Genomic DNA, 9,571 nt, shown 5'->3' with positions numbered 1-9,571 from the left:
ATTCTGTATCTACTATCGATAGGCTGATCGAATTATTGACTCTCGATAGACAAATTATCGATAGGTTGGCAACTCTATTCGTATCTATAGTAAACAGTGGTCGATTGTCTGCGTGATATATCGGAGGTCTTCGGCGAGGCTAATTGTGATGTATAAGTTTTACGTAAGCAAATTTTGGGTCAATTTTGTGTTAAGTTTTAGGGTCTTGATATCGGCCTTTGAGAGGTACGTATCTAAAATTTGCGGCCAAAATAGCAATTCCGGTAATTTTACAGTTATGTGTGGCTCCCAACACTTAAGAATGGGACCAGTCCATGTCATTTCTATAAATGTTGTAAAAGGCGACTAAGGGCAAGGCTTATAAGCTTGTTCTTTTTATTCTTGTTGCAAGCGATGGGCTACCAACCTGTCACTATTTTCATATTTAATTTCATCTCTAAGTCTTACAGCTAAACATGGTATTTTGGCTCTGTCTACCCCGCAAGGGTATATCCCTTGATAGACGTGATGCGTAACGGAAATGTAAACTGTGACAAAAAACGCACTGCCCAAACCGCTGGGTCTAGAAATTTGGCATGAACCTAAATGATAAATATGGATCCAGAAATTTTCACGGGAACGACAGTAAACGGGGTTTTCCTATTACGCGATTGAAGCTGCGGGCGTGGTCTAGTTAAATGTCAAAAGTATAATTATTTATTGACCTAATGATAAACGTGTAAATAGTAAAAAGATGACAACCGAGATACTTAAAATTCTGTTGAACCTAAACTGTTCTTAACTGCTGAATACCGGTTTGGTGGTTGGCGATCTATGATAATATCACTTATAAATATTATGTAGTATGATAAAGCTACTAAAAATAGATGACAATTAAATCAAATTAATCTAACTATACTTATAAAAAAGGCTAAACTTAATTTTCTAACTACCAAAACCCAATAGAAAGCAAACTTAGAAAGGTGCATACTTACCTGTTATTTGATATAATACCCGCCTTTAATCGAAGTCGGATAAATAATATCAATTTCAAAAATCTTCAAGGCGTCACCAAATCTTTATAGGCGCATAGCCGCTCAAAAACTGATCCTTTGAAGTAAACAAAGAAAAACGGAACATAATCGAATCCCACCGTATTCCGTGCAATCGGGACCGAACGGATATCGGATACGGCACGGATACGGCGCGGATACGGCGCGGATATTACGCGGAAATTACGCTGGGCCGCGACGATTCCAAAGCTTATTTGCCCATATATGCGGGAAATTAATAAACCTGACTTTCGTGCAGATTCTGACTAAATATATGTAAAATTTTTATTTAATTTTTTTTTTACACTCTAAATTTGTTTTGAAACTGGCACCTAAATTGGAGATCCTAGTAGCGTAAATACAGGTAAGTAATATACCCCTTGATAGGACAAACTCCAGGTTGATGTCTCAGCTTAGAAAAAATATACTTAAATGCGAGTATGTAACTTATTTGTGTGACTTCGTTCCGCCTTGGTCTCCTCTGCGCCTCTGAGCCTTCTCCTTTGGTCTACTCCGGTGCTTACCATGTTGCTCGTTATCCTCAGGTGGTTATTTGCTGAATCTTGTGTAAAGATGTCCACGCTCTCTTAAAACTATTGCAATAAATGTCGGCCTTATCCTAAACGTATAAATTTTTAAATTGTTTCTCGATACCTTTACCTGCATAGTTTTATTGAACCGTCACATTTACTTTGATATTATGAATGTGATTCTGTGCATATACATTAAATAAGTAACAATTTTGTGCCATATCTGAAGTGATAAAAAAAGAAGTTTCATTTCGTAGTCACAAATATCTTGAAGCCCAGAGTGTGCAATGCTAAGTTATACTAAATGCTAAGCTAACTGCGATGTAAGCCGGTAAATTACCTGCATTTCTCAAGTTAATTCTTGATGTTTAGTGGCTGATAAGCGCAAGTTACGGAGATTCACGGGAGCATTTAGTATTTAGTGCAATAATTTAGGTAGAAAGGAACGTAAAGTGTTATTTGTTGGCCTGATAAAACTGTGTGGTTACTGTTAATGACTGGTCGATTAGGGGTGTAAAGTTCTATTTGAAAAAAAGTCATTATGTAACTTGAATAAGCCTCTAAATGCCTTATTTATGCTACTAAATATTCTACTTTTTCACCTAAAAGAGACATCAATGGGAAAATGTGACCTAAACTATAAAAAAGATGAAATGCAAAAGCCTAAATTTCATCGAATAGTCTTGATATCTTTGATATTGTAATTACTTTATTCATTATCATTATCCTCAGAACGTAAAATTTTGAACAATTATTTAAGAAAGTTATCTCAGAAACATAAAAAGAAGAGAGTCTTGTGTTTATCTAGTCAATGTTTAATACCAAAAGGGGTTTATGTATTTCTCACTCCTTGTCTTAATTATGGTTTAATTTCTTATCAATCAACTATAGTTAAAGAATGTTTACAAATTGTGAACTAAAAAAAATGTCATTTCTAATCTAAACCTATTATTAAAAACACACAAAAAAGAAATTAAAATTCCCAAAACGTTAGTATTCTTAATACAAGCTTTTCAATCTCGTAAAATACTTTCGAGAATATTCTTTTGAACTGATACTCGCAGACACTTCAGGTTTCAGTCGTAAATTTATGTTTCTTGAAACTTGTCTGCAAAGCCAAACTTTCCACTGTGGGTATAAACTATCAAAGCTCGCGAATCAAATAACTCATGTTTGTTCTGTCAACTCGCTATTGATATTGAAAAGTTAGACTTTCGGAATTCAAAATGCTTTATTTGTAAGCTATTTGGAAATATAAATAATGAGAAATGTATTTCTAGAAAGTATGTGAAAGAATAACTTATAATTGTTTTGCAAGAAAATTATACTTATTCGTAAATGTAAATACGGGTTTTAAATTTGAGCTGAGGCCTTTGGAGAATGATAGCTATTTCTTTCCCGTGGAATAGAGATGTATGTATGTCTGTTTGTAAATTTACGGTTATATATTTTCACTGATTGTCTTAATAAAACTTCATACTTGTTTTCAGAATGATTCATTTAAATAAAAGCTGAATATCAACTGTAATAAGTTGAACGACCTCTTCTGACAAGGTCAGCTGAAAAAAACGACCGAAAAAATTCGTCTGAAAAATTCTCTTATCATTTTCAACGTTGCGACTCATTTAGGACTCCTAAGTTTGCAATTTAGGTCTCTATAAAATGTGAGGTTTTGTAAAAACTCTTAAAATACCGATAAGTATATTAAATTGGTATTGGGAATTGCAATGTAAGGATACGTACACCATTATGCTAGTTTTTATAATCAGTAAAAACTATAACTATAACAGAAACTTGAACTATATGAACCATTTGATATATTTTTCTCACTTCTCGTTAGTCAAAAGCGCACTTCAATAGTAAGATAGTCGGCTTACAACAGCCCCTTTAAACTGTATTATCTGTCACTGAACGCTGCAAAACGGTGGAGTGTCTATGTGAAGTGCATTACAAACAAGGGGCGACAATGCAACGGATTACCGCAGGGATGTGTGTTGGGACCGGTGTAAATGATAGATAAATAGTAACATTGCGATAAATGAATTTACCACTGGCTTATTTTGTATATCATGAACCGTATATACAAGCAAAGCTTTCAGTTTATGTTTTCGCTTGAATGTAAACTGTAGTCTGGGCTCTTCCGAATCCGTTTAGTAGATAATCAAAATATTATACCTTTATACATTGCTTCTTCTTCTGATTTTTTGTGCGTTAGTACGATGAGTGAGTCTGCCTTAGCTTTATTGACAATAATATTATATTTGTTTTAAACACTGATTTAAAAAATATGAATAACCTCTCTACAGTTTTAACACGTCAACAGTATATTATTTCTTTTATTATGTATACCTATGCGTCATGTTACTTTTGATACAAAGTAAATTTAATCCGATCTCCCATTAGCGAGATTGGATATTTTAAACACTAAAATATTCAGAACTGTGGCACTAAAATCTGTTTCTACATCGAGACTAGCACCTACGCAGTAAAATCTTTACAGGCGCATAAAGCTAAGCTTTCTGAAATGATGGTTTGTTAAGGTACTGGTTGTAGTGTGTAAGCTAAGCTAAACACATAATATATCAAAGAACCCGACTGATGTAATCGCAAGATAAGTTGATGATATCTGGGTTTTTTTATCGTTGATTATTTTCAGTAAAAGTTAAAGCAGGCAATATGAGACATCCAACGGGACTTCCGCAGTAGTAATCAAATATGAAAAATAAAAGATCTGATAGGTTTATTAAGACATTAAAATAAAATTACTCAAAACTGCCATGTATTGAACTGTCTCCATTCCAAATGTCCAATCAATCAGTTCAGAGGTGAAGATTTAAAAGGAAAAGAATTAAGAAGAAAGTAAAGATATTACTTATCGACGTCTTAATTATTTTATATTATTAAACACCTTAGCTTTTAGTGTGACAATTGCCTTACTCTCTCGAATGACGGCATTACGAGGGACCCGTGTCTGATTATTACACGACCTCGTCATAAAAGATGTGCGATTTCATCCGGAAATTGGTCTCCATGTCCTATTTCGTGGGATTTGGAAGGCCAATATGGCTGTAGGGAAAATGGTTTTATTTTGATGTATTGGGCATTGCTTATAAAAATGAAGAAAACTTTATTAGAATACCTTCAGAAAGTATATTTTTTATCAAAGTATACATGCGGTTAGTACGGAAATTATTATTTTTTTATCTTTTTATTTATTAATTCTTTATTGTATAGTACGATACAGTTTATTAACCTACTAGAGAACGCCCGTGGCTAAATTACCATATTTCCCGTTCCCCTTCTTAAATAAATAAATCCTGACTGAAATACACCTTGTAGTACAAATGTGTAAGTGCAAGAAGCTACACATTTCAACAGCAACAGCCCAAATTTTAAGTCTGCCACAGTAGTTTGGTCTGTGCGTTTATAAGTCAGTCAGTCATTCACTACGTTTATATATTTAAATCTGTCAAATAATACAAAAATCACATCTTTACTTGACTTAATGACATAAGCAAAGGTCAGCAACTGGTAGGAACTGATAGGAATCGAAGCTACACCCCAAAAACACAATGAAATCCTATCAATACGATATTGTGATAAATGGCCGGGCTAGGTGACAGGGCGCAATTTATTCGACACATTCGTGGACTAAGTGACCCGGGAGTCAACCCTTTTTGTGCCTTGTTGTGTACCCCTGAATATTCAAGGTGTGTCAGTTTTGGAAAATTTATATTTTTATTAAGGTGAGCGAAAACAGCGTATGGAAGAAAATTCAGGCCACTGGATATGACACCATGGTCGATCCAATACAAGTAAGGTTCCCCTGCAAAGGTTGTCGTCTTTTACGACATCCATGGGAAAGAGATGGAGTGGTCCTATTTTTTTGTATTGGTGCCGGGAACCACACGGCACTATAACAATATAAGATTACACAATCGGAAATAAGTGAAAAGTAAATCAAAATAATGTACATAGTTCAGAAAAGAGTCATTGATCCATTATTGCAGTAGAATTGAAACCTGTGCATCACGCTTTATTACAGCAACGTGGGTTTCCGATCCGGAATGACATTGACGTCCGATGAAAATGCTGCAGTGTAGTTTGTTCCGCCGCTTCTTCTACACATGCGCTTTGGAAGCGGTAGTAGTTATAATTAGATTTAAGTGATGTGACGTCAATAAGTGATACCTTGTATCCAATTTTGAAAATAAATCTATTCTATTCTATTCTAGAATTTTATTAACACTTAGACTCTCACTGCCGACCAACGAACGAATTCGGTAAAGTTCCCCGGCTATCAGGGCCTAAAGGTCAGGTGATAGTTATGTAAGGGTGTAGAGTCGGAGGTTGTATACATACATATGTAAATATGGTCACGTCTATGTCCCTTGCGGGGTAGACACAGCCAACAGTCTTGACAAGACTGAATGGCCACGTTCAGCTTTTTGACTTAATGATAGAATTGAGATTCAAATAGTGACAGGTTGCTAGCCCATCGCCTAAAAAAGAATCCCAAGTTTGTAAGCCTATCCCTTAGGAGGTTGTATTTATGCTACAATCCGTGAATATTTGTTTGCGCGATTTAGATTCTTCGCCGCTATTGGCGGAGCGCGTCAATTTCTACGCCTTCGATGTCGCCACAGTTAGGAACTTCATAAATTTACTTAACGTTCCCGAATAAATGCAGAAAGCTTGCCCAAGGAAAAAATATAACCAAGCCAAACGCTAAGTGGATAACAATAACTTTTATAATAAATAAATATATACGGGACAAATTACACAGATTGAGTTTGCCTCAAAGTAAGTATGAAACTTGCGTTACGAGATACTAACCCAACAATATTATATTTTATAAAAATATTTTTATATATATAAAGATCTAAGAAGACTTGTTTGCCACTAGTTCGCTATTTATTCAGTGCTTCAGAAAGTTTGGTAACAAATCAAGCTTTTTACATACAAACTTTTATCTATCACCGTGAACCACTTAACTTCGCTCATCCTCTTAAGACTTAATCCGCTCACCTGTGGCTTGAAGAGCTTCAAAAACATATTTAAAGTTCATATTTTATGTATCAAGTTCGGTTTATTAAAATTTGGGAGCCGTTCATAAAAGTGCCATTTTATGTAGGGCTCGGAACTCTCGGCTTCAACAAATTTACATTTATATTGCCGTAAGTACGTATTTCTTCCGTTTAAGCCGGAGCGACAGAGGTGCCTGATATGAAATAAGTTTTAGAGCTTTCATACTATGTAATGTGACATTTATAAGTTAATGTATTTTTATTTGTACATATATTTACTACGTTAGGAATGGTGAAGGCGAATAATCTCGAAAGACTCTGAGGCCATGTTCAGGCAAATGTTTGAATGATGCAATAGCGTTCCGATCAAGGAGTTTAAAGTAATATCATCTTCTTGGTTCCGATAACGACAGTGTTTCTAGCACATTAAGTACTTAAAAGAATCATCAATCACTGATGACCTCATAATGATTTTAAGAACAATCAATAAATGATTATTGTGCTTACTTAAAATATAAATAACAATATCTTTGCAAACATCACGATTCAAGAGAAACATCTGGGAGGAATCTTAAAAATTTAGACAGCAAATGTCAAAGGACCTCATTTGGTAGGACAAATGTTTACTCTGTCGAATTTCCCCTTAGGTATCTAGTTAAAAAAGTTTAAGTAAAAATATTTGGCTTGCTCGTATATTAGCTGGAAGTTACTTCGGAATATACTGACCTCGCATTTAGGTTATTCCATCAGCGAGGCCGCGCCGCTTTGGCGATTTTAAAATAATTGGCGGTCGTAACTGCATCAACCTGGGAGACAAGGCTTGTTGTCCACTGCAAGATATATTTTGTTGCGGGATTTTTACATGTTACAGGATATGTTCTTCAGACTGTTTCTATCAGATAGTGCATGTAGGGATTCTAGCAACACACGCCTTCTAGGTCTTGAACTTTCCTTGTCCATCTTTTTCCAGCAATCTCGACTAGATAATGCGAAATCACATACGCCACACTAAAAGTTCATATAAAACCCGTTATGTACAGGAATAAGCAAAAAAGTGACTCATCTAAAAAAGACAAAAAAAGGCAAATGAACTTGAGATTCCTCTTGTAGGCGATGGGCTGGCAACCTGTCACTATTTGAATCTAATGAAGCCATACAGCTGAACGTGGCCTTTCAGTCTTTTTAAGAACAGTCTCAAAGATGCTAATAGTACAATCGAACCACGCAGGGGATATAAACGTGTAACTATGTGTGTGTGTGTATGTGATGTGTATGACTCATCTGAAAAATCTTGCTCGATCCAAACCTACCATCTTTTGACCGGTTTATTCTGGTCAATAATTGTTTTATAACTTTTGAAACAGAAAAGAAATTGTGTTAGAAATCGCAAAGGCAGGTGAGAACCGGCAATAGAGCGGGAACCGATTCGCCTGAGCTGTAGTAATTACCGCGGGCGCTGAGGAAATAACCTCGTAAGTCGCGAACAACGATCTAAAGATAATAAGCTTACGGAAAAAGAAATAAGGAAATATTCGATTTGGCCTATGTTTTATTTGTAAACTTTTTATTGCACAAAAAAAAAATATATATAATGTAGCTAGCGATAACTCAGATAATATATGTATATCATATGAGGTATATTCTAATCTGCAGTAGTTTAATTAATTTTAATGTTTTTGATTGTTCCCCTAAATTCATTTTTTTTTATTATATTTATATTTTCTTCTTAAAACTCCACAACGATTAAAATGATGCCCTGTTATGTTCCCTTTGTAGTCGGTTTTTATCATCAGTTCTGGGTCAATATGCAAAATTTCAGCTCAATCGAATAACGGAAAGTGAATCAAATTAAACTTGAAAGATTTGTTAACATACAAGTCAAACTAAATAAAAGCTTTTAATAATTCTTTGTAACTAGTTTCAATGGGACGGTTCATAGAAACGCAATTTGTTGCTGGCAATTAGTAGTGGAATAAAAACGAGCTTTGTTGCTGTTGAAATATCAAGATGTACTTTCTCTTTTAACTCCCTGCAACATCCATTTGTTACCAACTTTCTTTACATCCATTATTCGTTCGTGAAGTGTACTCGTTATTCTCATTTTTCTTTGAGTCTTAAGCACTGGAAGGTCTGCTATGTCAAGATTTTGTAAGACTCAGATTTTCTGCTATTATTTTTGATATATATACGGGACATATATATATAAATATAATATATATATTTAAAACATACATATAATCACGTGTATCCCTTGCGGAGTAGACAAAGCCCAGAGTCTTGAAAAGACTTAAAGGCTACGTTTAGCTGAATGGCTAAATTATGGAATTGAAATTCAAAATAGAGGTTGCTAGTACATGGCCTACAAGAAGAATCCCAAGTTAATAAGTAAATAAATAAATAAATATATACGGGACAAATTACACTGATTGAGTTAGCCTCGAAGTAAGTTCGAAACTTGTGTTACGAGATACTTACTCAACGATACTATATTTTATAATAAATACTTATATAGATAAACATCCAAGACCCAGGACAATCAGAAAAAGATCTTTTCTCATCATGCCTTGACCGGGATTCGAACCCGGGACCTCCGGTGTCACAGACAAGCGTACTGCCGCTGAGCCACAGAAGCCGTCCAAATAAGCCTTTCCCTTAGTCCGTTTTACGACATCCATGTCCATAGCAATACATTCTACAAAACTATCGGGCATAAATCGAAGTTTCCGACATTTATCTCTTAGTATGTATAGCGTGCTGTGTGTGGCTACACTATGCATCACCCATCGCTATTTCCTTTACGTATTTCGGTCCAATAAAGCCAATTTAGTGGTCGAATGCGGCCCCACTTCCAACTCTATTTAATTATTATGCTGGATCTTAATTTTTCCCATTTGGCTTAAGTTCTGTATATATTGGATCCGATAGGTTTTTGGTCAGTAGGTATTTGAAAGCATTTCAAATGAAGATTCTTAAAGTCTTCATT

The sequence above is a fragment of the Amyelois transitella genome, chromosome 6 (assembly GCF_032362555.1).
Source record: "Amyelois transitella isolate CPQ chromosome 6, ilAmyTran1.1, whole genome shotgun sequence".
In the NCBI taxonomy this organism is placed as follows: Eukaryota; Metazoa; Arthropoda; class Insecta; order Lepidoptera; family Pyralidae; genus Amyelois; species Amyelois transitella.
Note: the sequence above shows the minus strand (reverse complement) of the source record.